The following is a 20,225-nucleotide window of genomic DNA, read 5'->3' as shown; positions in this document are numbered from 1 at the left end:
AGGACCAACGTTGGTTTGAATCCCGGCATCCCATATGGTTCCCCGTGCCTGCCAGGAGTGATTTCTGAGCTCAGAGCCAGGAGTAACCCCTGAGCGCCACGGGGTGTGGCCCCCTCCCCCCCAAAAAAACAAAAACAAAAACAAACCAACAAAAAAGAATCCAGACCAGACTGAGGGTGAAACACAGATACTCTGTCAATCTTCTACCTCGTATCAAGAATGGTCGTTTTTTTTTTTTCTTTTTTTTTTTTTTTTGGTTTTTGGGCCACATCCGGCGTTGCTCAGGGGTTACTCCTGGCTGTCTGCTCAGAAATAGCTCCTGGCAGGCACTGGGGACCATATGGGACACCGGGATTCGAACCAACCACCTTTGGTCCTGGATCAGCTGCTTGCAAGGCAAACACCGCTGTGCTATCTCTCCGGGCCCAAGAATGGTCGTTTTTATTGAGTCCAGAGACCATGACCAGGTTGGGGAGTAAGGATAGATAGCTCAGGCAATCCTGAGCCAGTCCTGTCCAGGTTTATATGTAAGATAATCTCTGTTTTGAGGTAAAACAAAAAAAAATTTATTTATAAATATTTATATTTATAATGTTTATAAACAAATAAATACAAAGGAACCATAGATTATCTTTGTTTTGGGTGAAACCAAGTTGTAAACAAACAGATACAAAGAAACCAGAGATGATTTTTGTTTGGGATAAAATAAGGTGTAACCTAAAGATACCGATTCTATGCTCAGAAGTTACCCCTGTCATTGCTTGGGGGACCATATGATACTAGGGATGGTGCCAAGATTGGATGCATGCAAGGCAGGCTCCTCAACTCCTATATTATCTCTCTAATTTCAAAAACATACTTTTTTTTTTTGGTTTTTGGGCCACACCCATTTGGCGCTCAGGGGTTACTCCTGGCTATGCGCTCAGAAATTGCTCCTGGTTTAGGAAGACCATATGGGACTCCGGGGGATCGAACCTCGGTCCGTCCTACACTAGTGCTTGCAAGGCAGACACCTTACCTCTAGCGCCACTTTCCCGGCCCAAAAACAAACATTTTTTAAAGTTTTCAGATCCAGTTTTTACTGCAGTCACAGACAGAAATAATAGAGAGAGCTGGTCTTTAGCTGGATATATCTGAAAGGCCCATATCTATGTAGTTAAATTACATTTCATAGTATAGCTTAGTGATTTAAAAAACACCTTCTTTGGGACCGGAGAGATTGCGTGAAGGTAGGGAGTTTGCCTTGCATGCAGAAAGACAGTGGTTCGAATCCCGGCTTCCCATATGGTTCCCTGAACCTTCCAGGAGCGATTTCTGAGTATAGAGCCAGAAAAAAACTCTGAGTGCTGTTGGGTGTGACCCCAAAACAAACAAACAAAAAACCAAACACCTTCTTCAGGGCCAGGAGCGATAGCACAGTGGGTAGGCCATTTGTCTTGCACATGGTCAACCCTGTTCAATCTCTGGCATCCCATATGGTCCTCCAAGCACTGCCAGGAGTAATTCTTGAGCGAAGAGTCAGGAGTAACCCCTGAGCACCACCAGGTGTGGCCTCAAAACAAACAAACAAACAAACAAAAAACTTACTTTCTTCAAACTTGAGACACAAGTTCTACCCTTTTATGCTGCCACTGCCCACATGGAGTAAACAGGGTCCAATGATTTGGTTATATGGGATCCCTAAATCCTTAACAGAGTAAAAAATTTTTTCACCATACTCAGAAATGTTCAGGACTTACTCCTAGTTCTATGCTCAGGGATCATTCCTGGCTTAGATTGAGGGTTCACGTATGGTGTCGGGGATTAAACCAGATCAGCAAGTGCCCTTCCTACTATCACTCTGGTCCCAGTATGTGTAATTTCTGATGCATGAAACAGGTGTGTGAGTTTTAAAATGAGTGCTTCCACAAGAACATGTGAACACTGCTGCCAGGACTATGGGCATCATAACTGAATGTGTAAAACCAGGTTACCCTAGCAACAGTAGTAACAGACATATAAGGGAAAGAGGGAAAAGGAACATGTGTAACAGAGTTGAGGCCTGTTTATGATCCACTCTTTTTTTTTTTTTTTTTTTTTTTGGTTTTTGGGCCACACCCGGTAACGCTCAGGGGTTACTCCTGGCTATGTGCTCAGAAGTTGCTCCTGGCTTGGGGGACCATATGGGACACCGGGGGATCGAACCGCGGTCCGCCCAAGGCTAGCGCAGGCAAGGCAGGCACCTTACCTTTAGCGCCACCGCCCGGCCCTATGATCCACTCTTTATATTTATTTATTTATTTATTTATTTATTTATTTATTTATTTATTTAGTGTGTGTGTGTGTGTGTGTGTGTGTGTGTGTGTGTGTGTGTGTGTGCGCACCCCAAGGCCATCAGGGTTTATTCCTGGCTCTGATCTCAGAAATTACTCCCTGCAGGCTCAGGGGACCATATGGGATACCAGGGATCAAACCTGGGTCGGCTGCAAGCAAGGCTGCATGCAAGGCTACCCACTATGCTATCTCTCCATATCCCTCATGGTCCACTCTGAATAGGTTTAAGTTGGCACCTATGGCTCCTCCTTCATTCCTTTGTTTCAGCCAGCTCACTTCTTTCTGCTGAGTTAAATACATCTTGTCCTTCCCTCAGGCTTCAGGAACTTGCTGTTCCTATGCTTGTGACTTGAAAAAGAAAAAAAGTCTTCAGTTTTTCTCTCTAGTCTAAACCTGAGATCAGGTTCTAGGAAAATTCAAATTAAGTTGACAAAAGACCCTCTAATAAGGGAAAGAGTCTTTATTTGTGCATTTGTACTGCAGGCTTTGGAAGAGCTTAGTTTCATTCAACCACACTTTGTTCCATACGGGTGAGAAAAGAAAATCCCAGCCATTGTTTTTTTGGAGGAACTGTTTATCTTATAAGTAGCTTCACTCTAAGTTACTTTGTGTGCAAGTTCTTAAATTTTCCAAGAATTTTCAGTGAGAACACGCTGTACCGGCACAGGAGCTAACAGGAAGAAGCTTGATCCTAACTGTACGGTGTGAGATGTGGAGAGAAGTCTTGGATGAAAAAGATAAATAAATTCCTTTTAAAAAGGCAAGTGTGGGGGCTGGAGCGATAGCGTAGTGGTAGAGAGTTTGCCTTGCACATGGCTGATCCTGGATGGACCTTGGTTTGATCCCTGGCATCCCATATGGTCCCCCAAGCCAGGAGTGATTTCTGAGCCCTGACCATCTCCAGGTGTGGCCAAAAAAACAAAGAAAAGGCAAGTGTGGAGTTGGCAGAGGATAGGTAGGGTGCTTATCTTCTTATGGATGAGTCATATGGAAGTGCCAGGTATGGCTCTGAGCATAGAGCCAGAACTAAGTACTGAGCACTGCCCGGCACAGTCCCAAAACAAAAGGAAAGTGGATGCTGAGCATCTCTGGCCTTCATGTCTCCCACCCCAGTACTGGAAGGAGTCCTAGTGGCCCCCCAGCATACCTCAAGGCACCTCTTTTGAAACAACAAACAATACAAGGAGCAAGTCCAGAAAGATAGTACAGAAATAAAGATGCCTGCCTTGTAGTGTCCTAACCCAGAGCCCCAGTTGCATCTCCAGCACCTCACACAGTCCTAAACACCACTAGGGATGACCTGCTATGGCTTTCTCAAAAGGGATTTTTTTCTGCATCTAGTATGTCCTTCCCCAAATACAGAAGGAATTTTAGGAGAACAGATAGGAGACAAGAATGTTTGTAAGACATGGAAATTTGGGACATTGGTGGTGGGGATGTTGCATCGGTGAAGGAGGGTGTTCTTTACATGACTGAAACCCAACTACAATCATATTTGTAATCAAGGTGTTTAAATAAAGATATTAATATAAAAAAAGATTGCATGGGCTTCACTGCTTAAAAAAAAATGCCATGGACTGAGCGTATTCTTTGCATGCAGAAAGCACAGGTTGGATCCCTGTCACTTTATGATTCCTCATGTGAGATTTTGATCAAGCTGGACTTGAAACATCCACTTAGAACGTCTTAGAAACAGGATTTATTTCACCTAGGGACCCAGAAGGAGCTCAGGCTCTAGTCTGGGCCTCTAACAAAGACAAAGCAGAGAATTTTTACTTTATTAGCCCATATAGTTGATAGGATGTTGCCTCTGAAATTTAAAAGTAGAGACAATGTGGAGACAAAACTTTTAAAAATTTAAAAGTGGAGACAAAGAATCTGGGGAGAAAGGGGAAGGAGATTAAGAATTGTGCGATATAGGAGGGAGGGACTTTGTAACTGAAGAAGACTAATAGGTGGCACCCTAAAAGGAGTATTCCAGAGACCCCAGTGGAATGCCTTTGCAGAATGTCTGAACCCACCACATATGAGCACCTGAGGGAGTGACCCCTGAACACAGCCAGGGATAGCCAGGGTGACCCGAATACCCAAACCCAAACCACCAAAACCAAGTTTCTGGTAGAGTTTGGAGCAAGCTCAGTGAGCTGGAGGGTTTGATCCCCAGCACCACATGGTCCCTTGGGCACTGCCAGATAATGTGCCCAGAATTGTTTGTCTCTTCTTTTTTAATTTGATTTTATTTAATTAATGAATTAATTACATTTTGGTTTTGGGGCCACACCTGGTAACGCTCAGGGGTTACTCCTGGTTCTACGCTCAGAAATTGCCCCTGGCTTTTGAAGGACCATATGGGATACCAGGAATCAAACCCAGGTCTGTCCTGGGTCAGCCAAGTGCAAGGCAAACTCCCTACCACTGGGCTATCACTCTGGCCCCTGTGTGTCTCTTCTTTTTGGGGACAGTGGGGGTAAGAGAACATCACGTTCAGTGATGCTCAGGTCATATTTCTGGTTCTGTGCTCAGGGTCACTCTAGTTAGGCTCTGGGGAAAATATGGGGGACTTGAGTCCAACTCAGGTCAGCTGTGTGCAAGGACAAGAACCCAATCCACTGTACCAATTCACTGACCCTTGAATGAGTTTCTTCCTCATGGCTCTGAAATTGGGTTGGTGGGGAACCTCCTTTCTCAGAAGGTGTTTGCTTTTGCATCTATTAGATCTCAAATGGCTGCAACTTAAAATAATCCTCACATCAATCTGCAGTTCTTTCACACGTGCACACACACGCAACACACACACACATACACACACACACACACACACACACACACACACACACACAGTACTTCTCTCATTCCCATCCTTTGTCTGACCATCATCTCAGTGTTCTAATTTCAGCTAGAGCATCATCTTGAAGAAGGAGACTTACCTCCCCCAGAACATAGTTAATGTCTTCTTGTGACCCCACTGGGATTCTGCTCCTCCCAGAGCACTTGGTGTAGGTGCTGTTAACATGATTAAGTTCCTTTCTGATTTGCAAGCGTACAGAGCCTGCCTGATGACTGTTCCTGGCCTACAGCAGAGACTCCACAAATACTTCTTGAATAATATGAATGTATGTAGACATCACTCGACAATATGTGTAATTTGAAAATTGCTTTCCAGAAGGGACATTTCTTATATGTGATGATATTGCTTAATTAATTTGACAAGGGGAAATTATAAAAATTAAGATAGATAAATGAAAGGAAGATGCTGAGCTATGAAAGAATAAAAATAAGATGATGATGTGTTTTTGTTGTTGTTTTGGGACACATCCAGTGTTCTCAGCATTTGCTCCTGACTATAAAGCTCGGGAACCACTCCTGGCAGTACTTCGGGGACCATATGTGATGCGAGGGATTGAGCCCAGGCTGGCTACATGCAAGACATTACTTGCTATTCTATTGCTCCAGTCCCCCAGTGATAGTTTTTTTTTTGTTTTTTTTTTTTTGGTTTTTTTTGGGTCACACCCGGCAGTGCTCAGGGGTTATTCCTGGCTCCAGGCTCAGAAATTGCTCCTGGCAGGCACGGGGGACCATATGGGGCGCCGGGATTCGAACCGATGACCTCCTGCATGAAAGGCAAACGCCTTACCTCCATGCTATCTCTCCGGCCCCAGTGATAGTTTTTTAATAGCAGTTCTGGAAAACTAATAGAAATTACAGAGAGGCATAAAGTGTTTATTTTGATGGTTCTAGAATTTCACCCTATGCAGATACATGCATAGAGTGCAAAAAATTCTAAAATTATAAGTGGGAGATACGATCATGTACAAATAGTTATAGTTTCATTAGTTTGTCTACTGAACAATTGTGCCAAGCCATACTGAATTTCTCTCTAGTTTGGTTGATGGGGATTTGTATTATTTTCGATATTTTTTGCGGTGATAAACTGCTGCTAAGCCTGCACCGCTTTTGAATTGTCTGCTCACTCCCACACGTGATCATTTCTTGTAGAGTATTTGGTGTGTTGATAATCCACTGGGATAATGAGTCTGATGTGAAAGCAGGTTTTCAATTTAAGGGGAGTGGAACTGTTGGCACATGCGTCATTAACTTTATTATATGTGCTAAATTGCTTTCCAATGTGGTCCCACCAATTTAAACTTCTTCAGCAGGGCATGAAGGTGTCCATTTTACTACAAACTTCGATCAGACTTTTAAATTTTTTTCACTATGATGAGTCTAAGATGAAATCTCTTTTTTTTTTTTTACTTCAATTTGCATTTCCTTGACTACTGACGAGGATAAACACATTGAGATAGGATTTACTGGCTATTTGTCTTTCCCCTTCCTTGAATTTTCTGGATGAAATGACACTATGATAAACAGATCTCACTTGCATAGGACACGTGGATGTGAACATGTAATTGGATTTGCTATAGGACTTATTTGATGTCAATAACTTTAAATACAATCCACACAAAGAACTATGGCCTTCATAAAAATAAGTAATCACCTCTGTCTTCATATTAAAGTACTAAAAATCTATTGAAAATTTTAGAATATTGAGCATTTATCCTTGACAAACAATTCCTTCCTTTCATGTTCTTGATTATGCAATTATACTTCAAACACAAAATCATTTTTTGGAAAGCACTCTATGTAAAGAGGGAGAAGAATGACAAAATTTAAGGATATAAATTAAGGATAAGTTTTTTTGTTTTTTGTTTTTGGTTTGGGCCACACTCAATGATGCTCAGGGGTTACTCCTGGCTATGTGCTCAGAAATTGCTCCTGGCTTGGGGGACCATATGGGACTCTTGGGGATCAAATAGCAGTCTGTCCTAGGCTAGCGTGGGCAAGGCAGATGCTTTACTGCCTTGCTCTACCGTTCCAGCCCCAAAGATAAGTTTTTTTTACTTAATTTTTTTAAGGATAAGGTTTTGATTCATAAGTAGTAATGGTAAGCCTCTTTATATATATATATATATATATATATATGGTTTTTGGTTTTTGGGTCACACCAGGCAGCACTCAGGGGTTCCTCCTGGCTCTACGCTCAGAAATCGCTCCTGGCAGGCTCTGGGGACCGACCATAGAAGATGCCGGGATTCGAACCACTGTACTTCTGCATGCAAGGTAAATGCCCTACCTCCATGCTATCTTTCTGGCTCCTTAATAGAAAGTTTTACTTAGATAAGAGATCTCAAAGAAATGGGGACAAGCATTAAGTTTAGTGCCAGGCCCATCAGTTAAGTCTTTCTCAAATCATAGATTTCTCAATTGCCTACTCTTGATAAGCTTCAGAAAAGCTAAAGCAAAGTTATTATTTGTGGTTTCATAACTCCCTCTTGTGGTAGAAACCTAAACTTATGCCTAAAGGGAAAGCTTTTGTGTTGCATATTGTAATTTAAAGTTCTATTTTTTAAATTTCTACTTTGCATTCTAAATTGTCAAAAAATATATACACAAAACATTAAAGATTACATAAGAGCCCAGAGATATAGCATAGCGGTTGGGCGTTTGCCTTGCACACAGCCACCTGGGATGGACCCGGGTTCGACTCCTGACAACTATGGTCCTCCAAGCCTGCCAGGAGTGATTTCTGAGTGCAGAACCAGGAGTAAGTCCTGAGTGCTGCCGGGTGGTCCCAAAACAAGCAAACAAAAAAGGTTAAATAAAATTTCTTTTATCCACACATCTATTAAGCTTTTCATCTATCATCTGTTCAAAGTGTGGTTGCCCAGTAAATCTAGATTTCCACCAATTCTGCAAGTCTGATGTTTGCTAAAGTGAGAATAAGGATTGAGCCCCGGAGAGATAGCACAGCGGCGTTTGCCTTGCAAGCAGCCGATCCAGGACCAAAGGTGATTGGTTCGAATCCCGGTGTCCCACATGGTCCCCCGTGCCTGCCAGGAGCTATTTCTGAGCAGACAGCCAGGAGTAACCCCTGAGCACCGCCGGGTGTGACCCAAAAACCAAAAAAAAAAAAGAAAAAAGAAAATCAAATGGGTTGCCAGAGATCACTGAACTTGCTCCAGTCACATAAAAAAAAAAGAGAATAAGGATTGAAAATAAGGATGTTTGCTAATGTGAAAATAAGGATTCTAAAATATTAATGCTTCAGCCTCATCCCAGACTAATAAATAGAATCTCAAAACTTGTGTGGTTTAAAATTTTCCTTAGGGGCCAGAGAGTATGGCATTTGCCTTGCATGAGGCCTACCCAGAAAGGACCCGATTCAATTCCAGGCATCCCATATGGTCCTCCAGCCTGCCTGTCAGAGGCAATTTATGAGTGCAGAATAAAGAGTATCCCCTGAGCGCTGCTGAGTATGGTCCAAAAACCAATCAATCAGTCAATTAATAAATAAAGTTTAAGGCCGGTGAGGTGGCGCTAGAGGTAAGGTGTCTGCCTTGCAAGCGCTAGCCAAGGAAAGATCGCGACTGCAGTTCAATCCCCCGGTGTCCCATATGGTCCCCCCAAGCCAGGGGCAATTTCTGAGCGCTTAGCCAGGAGTAACCCCTGAGCATCAAACAGGTGTGGCCCGAAAAACCAAAATAATAATAATAATAATAATTAATAATAATAATATAAATAAAGTTTTAAAAAAAGTAAAACAAATTTTCTTAGATGAAAAAATGGGTGAGTAGTTTAAGCTTATGGACTGGGACTGGAAAGATAGTCAAAGGGCAGGAGCGTTTGCAATTCAGTACAATTACAATCCCTAGCACAATATGGCCCTCAGCAAGTCTAAACCAAGAATAATCCACAAGTATCACCAAGCACAGCCCAAAAGAAACAATAAAACAATCAGGGTTTGCCTAACTGAACCACATCCCCATTTTCACACTCAACAGTTCTGCTTCTCTACAGTTGCATCTGTTCCTAACTGTTGTTTGCATTTTACATGTAAAAAAAAAAAACTAATGTGGAAAACATTGAGATTTTTTTTTTTTTTTTTGGTTTTTGGGCCACACCCGGTGACGCTCAGGGGTTACTCCTGGCTATGCACTCAGAAGTCGCTCCTGGCTTGGGGGACCATATGGAACGCTGGGGGATGGAACTGCGGTCCGTCCTAGGCCAGCGCTGGCAAGACAGACACCTTACCTCTAGTGCCACCGCGCCAGCCCCAAGATTGAGATATTTTATTGAGAAACATTTCTGGCTATTTCCTGGAGCCAAGTCTTGAGATCAATGCTCTTGGAGGTCCTGGCCAAAGCCTTTTTTATTTTGCCATATTTTGACCCCTAGTTATTTGGGCACTCAGTTTCTAAAAGCTATTAGACATGTAAGTGTGTTATATGAAATATTAATTATAAAGTACTGTTGGTGGATGGATGGATGGAATCTTTCTTGGCTTGGCATTGTGCCTGCAGCCCCTATGGCAGGTCTGTGGATATGAGGGTAACAGCGAGAAAATGACCCTCATCACAGCAGTCATGTAGTTTAAGGAGTAATCCAGTTGGTCCAGTTTTAGTATAAGACCCTAACCACCATGTGTGGCTTCTAAGATAAACAGCCTCTGTATCCATGCTGTCTCTGATCTCTCTACGAGAGAGAGAGAGAGAGAGAGAGAGAGAGAGAGAGAGAGAGAGAGAGAGAGAGAGAGAGAGAGAGAGAGAGAGAGAGAGAAGTCATAGATAGCATGGAAACAGAGGCTGTTTGCCTTGCAAGCAGACGATCCAGGACCGAAGATGGTTGGTTCGAATCCCGGTGTCCCATATGGCCCCCCGTGCCTGCCAGGAGCTATTTCTGAGCAGACAGCCAGGAGTGACCCCTGAGCACGGCTGGGTGTGGCCAAAAAACCAAAGGGGAAAAAAAAAAACTTCATGACTGCTATGGGTCATTTCCTCCCTCAGACCTGCTTGCCTAAAGGGGCTGCAGGAGCCAGGCCTACTCCACGAACACCTAGGGTTTAAAACTAATATTAATACAACATAAGTGAACAAAAGATGATAGTATATAGAGTAAATAAATGAAAGAAAGTGGTCCTTCTGCTGATTTCAGGGCTAAGAATTCAGCTTTTTTTTTGGTTTTTGGGTCATACCCGGCAGTGCTCAGGGATTATTCCTGGCTCCAGGCTCAGAAACTGCTCCTGGCAGGCACTGGGGACCATATGGGGTGCCGGGATTCGAACCGATGACCTCTTGCATGAAGGGCAAACGCCTTATCTCCATGCTATCTCTCCGGCCCCAGAATCCAGCATTTTATCTCAGAAGGAATGCTGTTCCTATCATCGATCAATGAGTGAATTAAACAATGGAAAAGTAAGCAACCAAGCATCCAGAATAGATGGTCTGTATGACTTTAGGATATAACTATAATATCCAATGTTTAGTACTCTTAAGGAATTAACTTTAATCCTTAAATAATGGCATTTCATACTGTATTGGAGAAGGGAAGTTTCCCTCTACCCTTCTGGGTTCTTCAACCCTTTGGGACGTTTAAATCATCCAATCAGCATTAGAGAGGTTAGTAGAAAAAGAAGCCAAAATTTACATATGCACATATGGGAAGTCTACATCAACATATGGATTCCAAAGACAATGAAGTAAATCCTGAGCTAAGGAGAAATGATGAGAACTTGGGCCAGCGAGGTGGCGCTAGAGGTAAGGTGTCTGCCTTGCAAGTGCTAACCAAGGAAGGACCGCGGTTCAATCCCCCAGAGTCCCATATGGTCCCCCAAGCCAGGGGCAATTTCTGAGTGCTTAACTAGGAGTAACACCTGAGCATCAAACGGGTGTGGCCCGAAAAACCAAAAAAAAAAAAAAAAGAGAGATGATCAGAACTTAATGAGGGAAGGTTGACCGAGAGGACAAAGACTGGATGCTCAGCAGGTAAGTATTTGTCTTACCATACAGCAAACATCTCTAATTATTTCTGACAACAAAACTCATTCTGGGAAACACCACCAACTTTAATTCTTCTACATGCTTCACAGCAAAAGTCTCTCTTTGAGCTTTCAGTCAGGTTTTTGTATTAGCTTAGCTCAAAATAATCCACAGGTCACAGTGGCATGCTTAAGGAGAACAGTACTGAGCATCCTAGAGAAACCTATTCTTTATGCTCAGAAATAACTGCATGAGGACCCGGAGAAAGAGCACACAGCGCTAAGTTGTTTGCCTTGCAAGCAACTGATTAAGGACAGACTCTGGTTTGAATCTCAGCATCTCGTATGGTACCCCGAGCCAGCCAGGAGGTATTTCTAAGCACAGAGCCAGGAGTAACCCCTGAGCACCACCAAGTGTGACCCCAAAACAAAAACAAACAAACAAACAAACAAAATAACTACATGCGTTGTCAATTTCAGTTGATCTGCCCCAATGCGACTCCCTGCTAAAATTTCTCTTTCTCCTTAAACTTATTCACAATAGCAATTGGGGGGTCAGAGCAATAGCACAGTGGTAGGGCATTTGCCTTATATGTGGCCAACCACAGACAGACCCTGGTTTGATTCCCAGCATCCCATATGGACCCCGAGCCTGCCAGGAGCGTTTTCTGAGCACAGAGCCAGGAGTAACCAATGAGTGCTTCCGGGTATGACCCAAAAACCAAAAGCACAAAACAAAACAAGCAAAATATCAATTGGTCCTATTTCAGTTTCCTCAAGGACATGGATTTAGGATGAATGAAAATTTTTCTGAACATATCTGGTGCAGGAGGAAGGTAGCCCAGAGGTAGTTGGAGCTGATAAACCAGTGGGAGAGGATAAAAATGACCCTATATGTTTCATAACAAACAGGTAGCCTAGAGTTTTCTTTCCATTGCTTGCTTCTTTATTGAAATTTGTATGTTTTATTTTTTTTTCTTTTTTGGGCCACACGCAGCAGTGCTCAGGGGTTACTCCTGGCTCTACGCTGAGAAATTGCACCTGGCAGGCTCGGGGGACCATATGGAATGCCAGGATTTGAACACCGTCCTTCTGCATGCACAGCAAACTCCCTACCTCAATGCTATCTCTCTGGCCCTTGTATATCTTATTTCACTTAAGTATAAGGTTATTGATCTGTGGTCTGTAGGATCTGGAGGCATCTTGGTTGATAAAAGAAGCTCTGGAGCTCAACTTTTAGGATTTTAATCCTGGCCCTTTGTGATAAATGGTGGTGAACTCTTGGGCAGAGTATGCTAAACAATCCAAGATCATTTCATTGCTAATGAAAATTTTCAGTATTTTTCTTTGTTTTCTGGGCATTAGCACCTATTTCTTTTTTCCATCTGTCTATTAGTTTTTCTTTTGATTTTGTTTTGGGGCCATACTCAGCAGTACTCCGAGCAAACTCCTGGTTCTGTGGTCAAGGATCATGCATGGTGGGCTTCCGGGGACCATCTGAGTTGCAGGTGATTAAATCTGGTTTGGCCATGTATAAAATATGCTCCTTCCCACTGAACTAGGTCTCCAGCCCCTGAAATTTTAAGTCATAGTTATTCATATATTCTGGACTTCAACCCTTTTAAAGTTAGTGAGATATCAATTTTGGATGTTACCAAGGCCAGTAGTAGGGCAATATAATCGAGCCAATCTCCTTCTAAAACATATTCACAGGGTTTCAAATAACTCAGTGATAAAGATGATATTTTCTTTTTACTTTTCACGTTTTGGGGGGATTCATACTAGGGCTGTGTTCAGGATTTATTCATGCTCTGTGCTCATGGACCACTTCTGGAAGAACTCTTGGGACCATATGCAGTATTGTGGATCAAATTGGGGTCAACTGACTATAAGGCAAATCACTTACCAGATGTACTATTTCTCTGGTCCAATGAATGTTATTTTCAAGCAGCATTTAGGAAAATTTGGGTCACACCTGGTAGTAATTAGGGTAACTTAGATTCCTGACTCGGAGTTTAGAAGTAGTTCTTGGAGGGGCGAAGCAATGGTACAGCGCTGGGGCATTTGGCTTGCATGTGGCTGATCTAGGATGGACTTTGGTTTGATCCCGCTACATTCCATATGGTCCCCTGAGCCAAGAGAGATTTCTGAGTACATAGCCAGGAGTAACCCCTAAGCGTCACAGTGTGTGACCCGAAAAGTAAAAAAAAAAGTAGTTCTTGGAGGACTATGTAATGCTAAATATCGAATTGGGCTAACCACTTGCAAGGCTTCAATCTAAATATCTCTACTACCCCTTCATGCCACCTCATTTTTATTGTTTTTTGAGGCCATAGCTGGCAGTCCTCGGGGGTTAGTCCTGGCTCTGAACTCAGGGGTCATTCCTGGCAATGCTCAGGGTACCATATGGGATGCTGGGGATCAAATCCGGGTCAACTGTGAGCAAGGCAAAAGCCCTACCCAATATGCTCCAGTCCTTCACACATTTTAAAAATACCAGGATTAAGGCATAGAATTAAAAAACTATGAACAAAACCACAATGTCTTAATAAAGACAAGATGTACAGTAGGACGCCTGGGTTTGTTCCTTGGCAGCAAGTGGTTTCCCCAAGCACAGAGCTGGAAATAAATCCTGAGCTCTGCTAGGTGCGGCTCTCAAATAACACCAAATGAATAAAAAGAGAAAAAAAATTAAAAGCTAGTTAAGGGGCCGGAGAGAAAGCACAGCAGTAGGCTTTTGCCTTTCATGCAGCTGACCCAGTTTGGATGGTGGTTCAAATCCCAGCATCCCATATGGTCCCCCAACCCAGGAGCATTTTCTTAGCACAGAGCCAGGAGTAACCCCTGAGCGCCACTGGGTGTGACCTAAAAACCAAACCAAACCAACAAACCAAAAAACAACTAGATAGTTGGTAAGATACAGGTTACTGTGGCTTCTTCAGGCAGTCTAAATTGGTGAACTCATTCTAGGTCCATTCTGGTTGGTGCTAAAATTCAGCTTGTTCTTTCTTACCATAATTTTATTGTTGGTGAAACAAGAAACTACAAGATGCTGCAGGTATCTTGCTTCTCAGCATCTCTAGTGGAGAAAAAATATCCTTCACGAGAGAAAAATGGGTTACATATTTCAAATATGAAATAATGAAACCACACAAAATAAACTGTATGGGGACCCGCATCAATAGAGGTGAGAGAATTTTACTGGGTCCAACCATGATAGATTTTGTATGTCAGTTGCATAATGGCTAGCTGACTCACTGGAGCAGACCAGCTGACTCTGGAGACTAGACTCCTTCCCTCACTGGGGCAGACAAGCTGACAGAATTGGGGCTGGCCATTTCCTCAGGGTCTCCCAGGCCTTTAGCATCAACTGCACTTGATGGAAACTTCCATATAATGAACAGAAAAGAGGAATTTCTTCTATTTAGTAGAAGGCCAGAGTAGGCTGTTGAACCTTAGACTGACATTGACTGAAAGGGATGAATTTCTCCAATAATACTCCATTGGACAGTCAGAGATCTGATAAGGCCTTGGAGGAGGAATGGAACTGAGAACAATTATTCTTTGAGTGTTTCTTTACTCCCCAGAATATCTTCATGAAAATCTTGGATTCGCTTCTTCATTTAATGAAGGATGCAACAGTAAGATTATTTTATAGAATCTGTGGTTCATTGTCTAACAGCATAACTGATGTTCAGTGTTGAATATTTGTTAAATGAATGTTTGGTTTTTCCACATCAGACTGTAAAATCGTCTCTATACTCAGTATCCCTCAATACCTTATATTCTTCTTGAAAAAGTTATTTTAACAGTTAAAAACAAGACAGGTAAGAGAATAGAAATGAGATTTTAGGCAGAGAATATGCCTACTATGAGGAGGTACAAAGGAGGCCCTAAGGAAAAAAAGACATAAGAATAATTGGGGCTGGAGAGATAGCATAAAAGTAGGGCATTTGCCTTGCATGCAGAAGGACAGTGGTTTGAATCCCGGTATCCTATATGGTCTCCCAAGCCTGCCAGAAGCAATTTCTGAGCGTAGAACCAGGAGTAATCCCTGAGCGCTGCCGAGTGTGACCCAAAAACAAAAAAACAAACAAACAAAAAAGAATAATTACAGTCATTTCTAAAAAATATGCAACCTAAAAGTTGAACACTCAAGACAATTTCTCCATGATGGCTGCTGTAGCAACAACTTCACTGCTAGCATAAATGAAGGGTTCCAAAGGACTGAGATTGCAAATCAAGGGGCCGGGTAGGTGGCGCTGGAGGTAAGGTGTCTGCCTTGCAAGCGCTAGCCAAGGAAGGACCGCGGTTCGATCCCCCGGCGTCCCATATGGTACCCCCAAGCCAGGGGCGATTTCTGAGCACATAGCCAGGAGTAACCCCTGAGCGTCAAACGGGTGTGGCCCAAAAACCAAAAAACAAACAAACAAACAAACAAAAAAAAAACAAAAACAAAAAACAAAACAAACAAAAAAAAAGTTTTCAAGTTGGTAATTAAAAAACTGCATTTCTGGGGAGTCAGGCAGGAGGAGGTTTGGCAGGCCCACGCCATGCCGGAGGCCTGCTTGGCCAGGCCTAGGGGGGGTGCGGGATTTGGGTAACCCCAGCACCCCTCTGCCGCCTTGCTCCAGATCTCCAGGGCTTCCCCGGGCCACACCCCTGGGCAAGCCGGTGAGTTGGGTCCCTTGGTGGAGCTTGAAGGACCCTAGGCCTTCCCCCACTATCCATGCGGCTCCTTAGGGAGGGTCTGGGTGGGGCTCTGAACTTCTGTTCTCCCAGCTTCTTGAAGGATCTCTCCTTCCTGGGAGCCGGGAGTCAGGCAGGAGGAGGTTTGGCAGGCCCACGCCATGCCGGAGGCCTGCTTGGCCAGGCCTAGGGGGGGGTGCGGGATTTGGGTAACCCCAGCACCCCTCTGCCGCCTTGCTCCAGATCTCCAGGGCTTCCCCGGGCCACACCCCTGGGCAAGCCGGTGAGTTGGGTCCCTTGGTGGAGCTTGAAGGACCCTAGGCCTTCCCCCACTATCCATGCGGCTCCTTAGGGAGGGTCTGGGTGGGGCTCTGAACTTCTGTTCTCCCAGCTTCTTGAAGGATCTCTCCTTCCTGGGAGCCGGGAGTCAGGCAGGAGGAGGTTTGGCAGGCCCACGCCATGCCGGAGGCCTGCTTGGCCAGGCCTAGGGGGGGTGCGGGATTTGGGTAACCCCAGCACCCCTCTGCCGCCTTGCTCCAGATCTCCAGGGCTTCCCCGGGCCACACCCCTGGGCAAGCCGGTGAGTTGGGTCCCTTGGTGGAGCTTGAAGGACCCTAGGCCTTCCCCCACTATCCATGCGGCTCCTTAGGGAGGGTCTGGGTGGGACTCTGAACTTCTGTTCTCCCAGCTTCTTGAAGGATCTCTCCTTCCTGGGAGCCGGGAGTCTAGCAGGAGGAGGTTTGGCTGGCACTGGTAATCTCTGTCCAGTCTACATTTTCAAAATCGCGCGGGGGGGCTATCGCCCCCGCGCGCACAAGAAACATTAATAGTACTCTCACAAGAAACATTAATAGTACTCACTATCATTGAATTATGTTTTTATGTATGCAGAATGTCCATTTTGTACTCTGCCCTTTTGCATAACCCTTCATAAGTTCATATTTCTCTTTAACTTCTTTAACTCCTATCATCATTACTCCTTTTTTACCCTTTCTAACTTAAGTACTCTTGAGTCCTAATTCACAGACCAAAGTGGTGCCCTAGAGTTAACACCCACACAACTATTTTAAAAGGCATAAAAAGGACACATATCTTTTCAACATTTTATGGGTGTTTCTTTGACGGCTATAACTTTTGCTAAATACTTTCTTATACAGTGATGATCCCCCCCCCCCATTTTTTTTTTATCTTCTCTTTGTGAACTGCTCAATATGAAATTTGGTGTGAAAGAATCCCTCAGTTTAATACTTATGTTTGAACCAAGTCATGGGTCTTGTTGGAAATGTTCTTATGCCCCCATATATCTGATAGCACCACGTGGCTTTATATCTTGTTTGCGTAGGCACACTGACATGGGAAAATACTATACATACCAATAAGTTCTTATCTAATAGAAATGGGAACACACAAATCTTGTAGTACAATGAGACCTTACACCCTGAACATTGACATAAAGACCTGGCACAGGCCTCAGAAGAATGGGCATTCTCCATTTACCCCTTGATCTACAGAAGACATTTACAAAACATCCAAGGTTGTATAAAACATCACCCGGAGGCATTCCTGTACCAGGGACGACCCTACAGCTGCTCTGACATCGATCTACTCAAAAGAGACATCCCTTAACACTGAGAAGACAACAAGAACAATGACCTGTTTACTGGACAGGGCTTGCTGTATTGCCCCTTTATGGTGAGGTTTGTCTATAACATCACCTGGAAGCAATCCTCTACCACGGAAGACCCTACCACTGCTCAGACATCGTCCTGCTCAAAAGAGACTTCCTTTAACACTGAGAAGACTTAACAACAACAACAACCTGCTTATAGGACAGAGCTTCCTGCATTCCCCTTTCATGGTGAGGTGAAACGAGAAGGCACTCCTCATCATGACTTCAATGTAGGACATGCAGATTCCAGAATCTTTAATACAGAAACATGAGACCAACAACAGAGACTGTGTGATAAGTGTGTTGGCGCTACGGACAATGTCTTGGAGCGAACGATAACTTTCCTGAGGCCTAGAGCTGGTCTTATGCCAGGAAACTTCAGGGGTAGGATCTCTTTGTATTTAGGCCAAGGCTATTCCTTTCCATGCCTCTCATATTTTGGTGGGCCTATGCAAACAACAATTGCCACTCTAACACCGTTTTTACTGTGCTCCTTTGACTCTAATCCTTAAAACACACCCACTTAAAATTTGAGGTTAACTTAAGCTAATATGCATGTACATGGAAATGTAAAAAACACTATGCCTCTAATGTTTAAGGAGTTACGTAAGTTTGATGGCTTTAGATTGCCTTGTGTGCTGTTAAGAAATATTATAATGTGCTACAATCTGGGGACTTGAGGGAAAAAGTAATTGCACATGGATTCTGTTTTATTTATCTTAACTTTCTTTGGTGAAAATTCAAAGTTAAGATATCAGCAAGGGGACTTCTTCTGATAATTATGTTATGGGTGATTGTCCTTCCACTGTAACTTTACCTTATCCTCTTTCTTTGCATCTTTTGTTCTCATAATTCATAATAAAAAATTATAAAAAAAAATAAAAATAAAACAAAATTCATTATTAATAAAAAATAAAAATAAAAAATAAAACAAAAAAAAACTGCATTTCTGCTACAGAAAAAAAAAACACACACAGAAAACTGAATTGAGTAAAACTCAAAGACACATTATTATTAGTGGTGTCACACCCATCAGCACTCTGGGGTTACTCCCTGCTCTGCACTCAGAAATCATTCCTGGCAGGCTAGAGGGACCATGTGGGATGCCGAGGATCGAACCTGGGTCCATTCAAAGTTGGGCATGTGTAAGGCAAACCCCTATCACTATGCTATTGCCCCAGTCCTCAAAGATACTTTCATGTTAAATTGACTTACTAAAATAAGTGAGTTCTTTACAATATTTAATTAGATGTCTTAACAAAAATATACTTAAGGATAAAATACAATAACTGGTATTTGTAAAACTAATTTCCTTTAGGCATTAAGTCATTCTATATATATAGAGGACTAATATAAATATTAAGTTCTATATGTTTAGAAGTTCTGCTTGCCTGCTGCCTTCAATCTTCAATTATTTTATAGATCAAATATTGTATCATAGGTTAAGAAAACATTTTTTTTTTATTTTTGGGTCACACCCGGCAGCACTCAGGGGTTACTCCTAGCTTTACATTCAGAAATTGCTCCTGGCAGGCTCGGGGGCCATATGGGATGCCGGGATTCGAACCACTGCCCTTCTGCATCTAAGGCAAACGCCTTATCGCTGTGCTTTCCGGCCCAAGAAAACATTTTTTTTTTTTTTTTAATATGGGGACCTATCCAGCTGTACTCAGGAATTACTAACCGGGGTTCTGGGGGCCATATAGAGTGCCAGAGATCAAACCTGGACTAGCTGTGCGCAGAGAAGTGACCTACTTGCTATACTATCTCTCTGACTCAGAGTATTTTATGCCTTTATAATTTTTTTTGTTTTTGGGTCACAACAGGCAGTGCTCAGGGGTTACTCCTGGCTCTATGCTCAGAAATCGCTCCTGGCAGGCTCGGGGGACCATATGGGATGCTGGGATTTGAACCACCATCCTTCTGTGCCTAAGGCAAACGCCTTACTGCTGTGCTACCTCTCCGGCCCCGCCTTTATAATTTTTAATGTATCTCAATAACATTATTTTTGCAGTGGTAATTTGCTACTCTAGCAAAGGATTATTTTATTAAAGTGTTTTTGCCTATATGATTTTGGATAGTAAAAAACAAAGAGGTGATTGATGAAAGAATGGGAAAATATAAGTAGAAATTACTAGATTCTACTTAGAAAAATAGCATAGCTAATTATATCATTGAGTTGAAGAAGGTTGGAGAAGAAATAATGTGTATATTTGTTTTGAAAGAAGAATATAGAATACAATTTCAGTTATGTAGTTTGAGAAGTATAAAAGATCTGATAACCCTCTCTGTGATGAATTCTTCAAGATGAAAGGAGCTGAATAAAATCACTCACTTTCAGGGGCTGGATCGGTGGAGCAGTGGTGGAGCAGTAGTAGGGTGTTTACCTTGCACATGGCTGACCTAGGACAGACTGCAGTTCGATCCCCCGGTATCCCATATGGTACCCCGAGCCAGGAGCGATTTCTGAGCTCATAGCCAAGAGTAACCCCTGAGCGTCACCCTGAGCATTAGGTGTGGCTTCCTAGCCCCCCAAAAGAAATTATTCTCCATCACAGGTTCGAGAGACATAGAGGTGATTCATTTGAAAAATCTGTACCCATCCTAGGGACCTAAATATCTTATTGAGCAAATTCACTTATTCGGTCTCAGGCCTAATTGATCTTTTGTTTGTTTGTTTTTTTGGGTCACACCGGTAGCGTTCAGGGGTTACTCCTTTCTCTATGCTCAGAAATTGCT

This window comes from Suncus etruscus, chromosome 11 (assembly GCF_024139225.1).
Source record: "Suncus etruscus isolate mSunEtr1 chromosome 11, mSunEtr1.pri.cur, whole genome shotgun sequence".
NCBI classification, from domain to species: Eukaryota; Metazoa; Chordata; class Mammalia; order Eulipotyphla; family Soricidae; genus Suncus; species Suncus etruscus.
Note: the sequence above shows the minus strand (reverse complement) of the source record.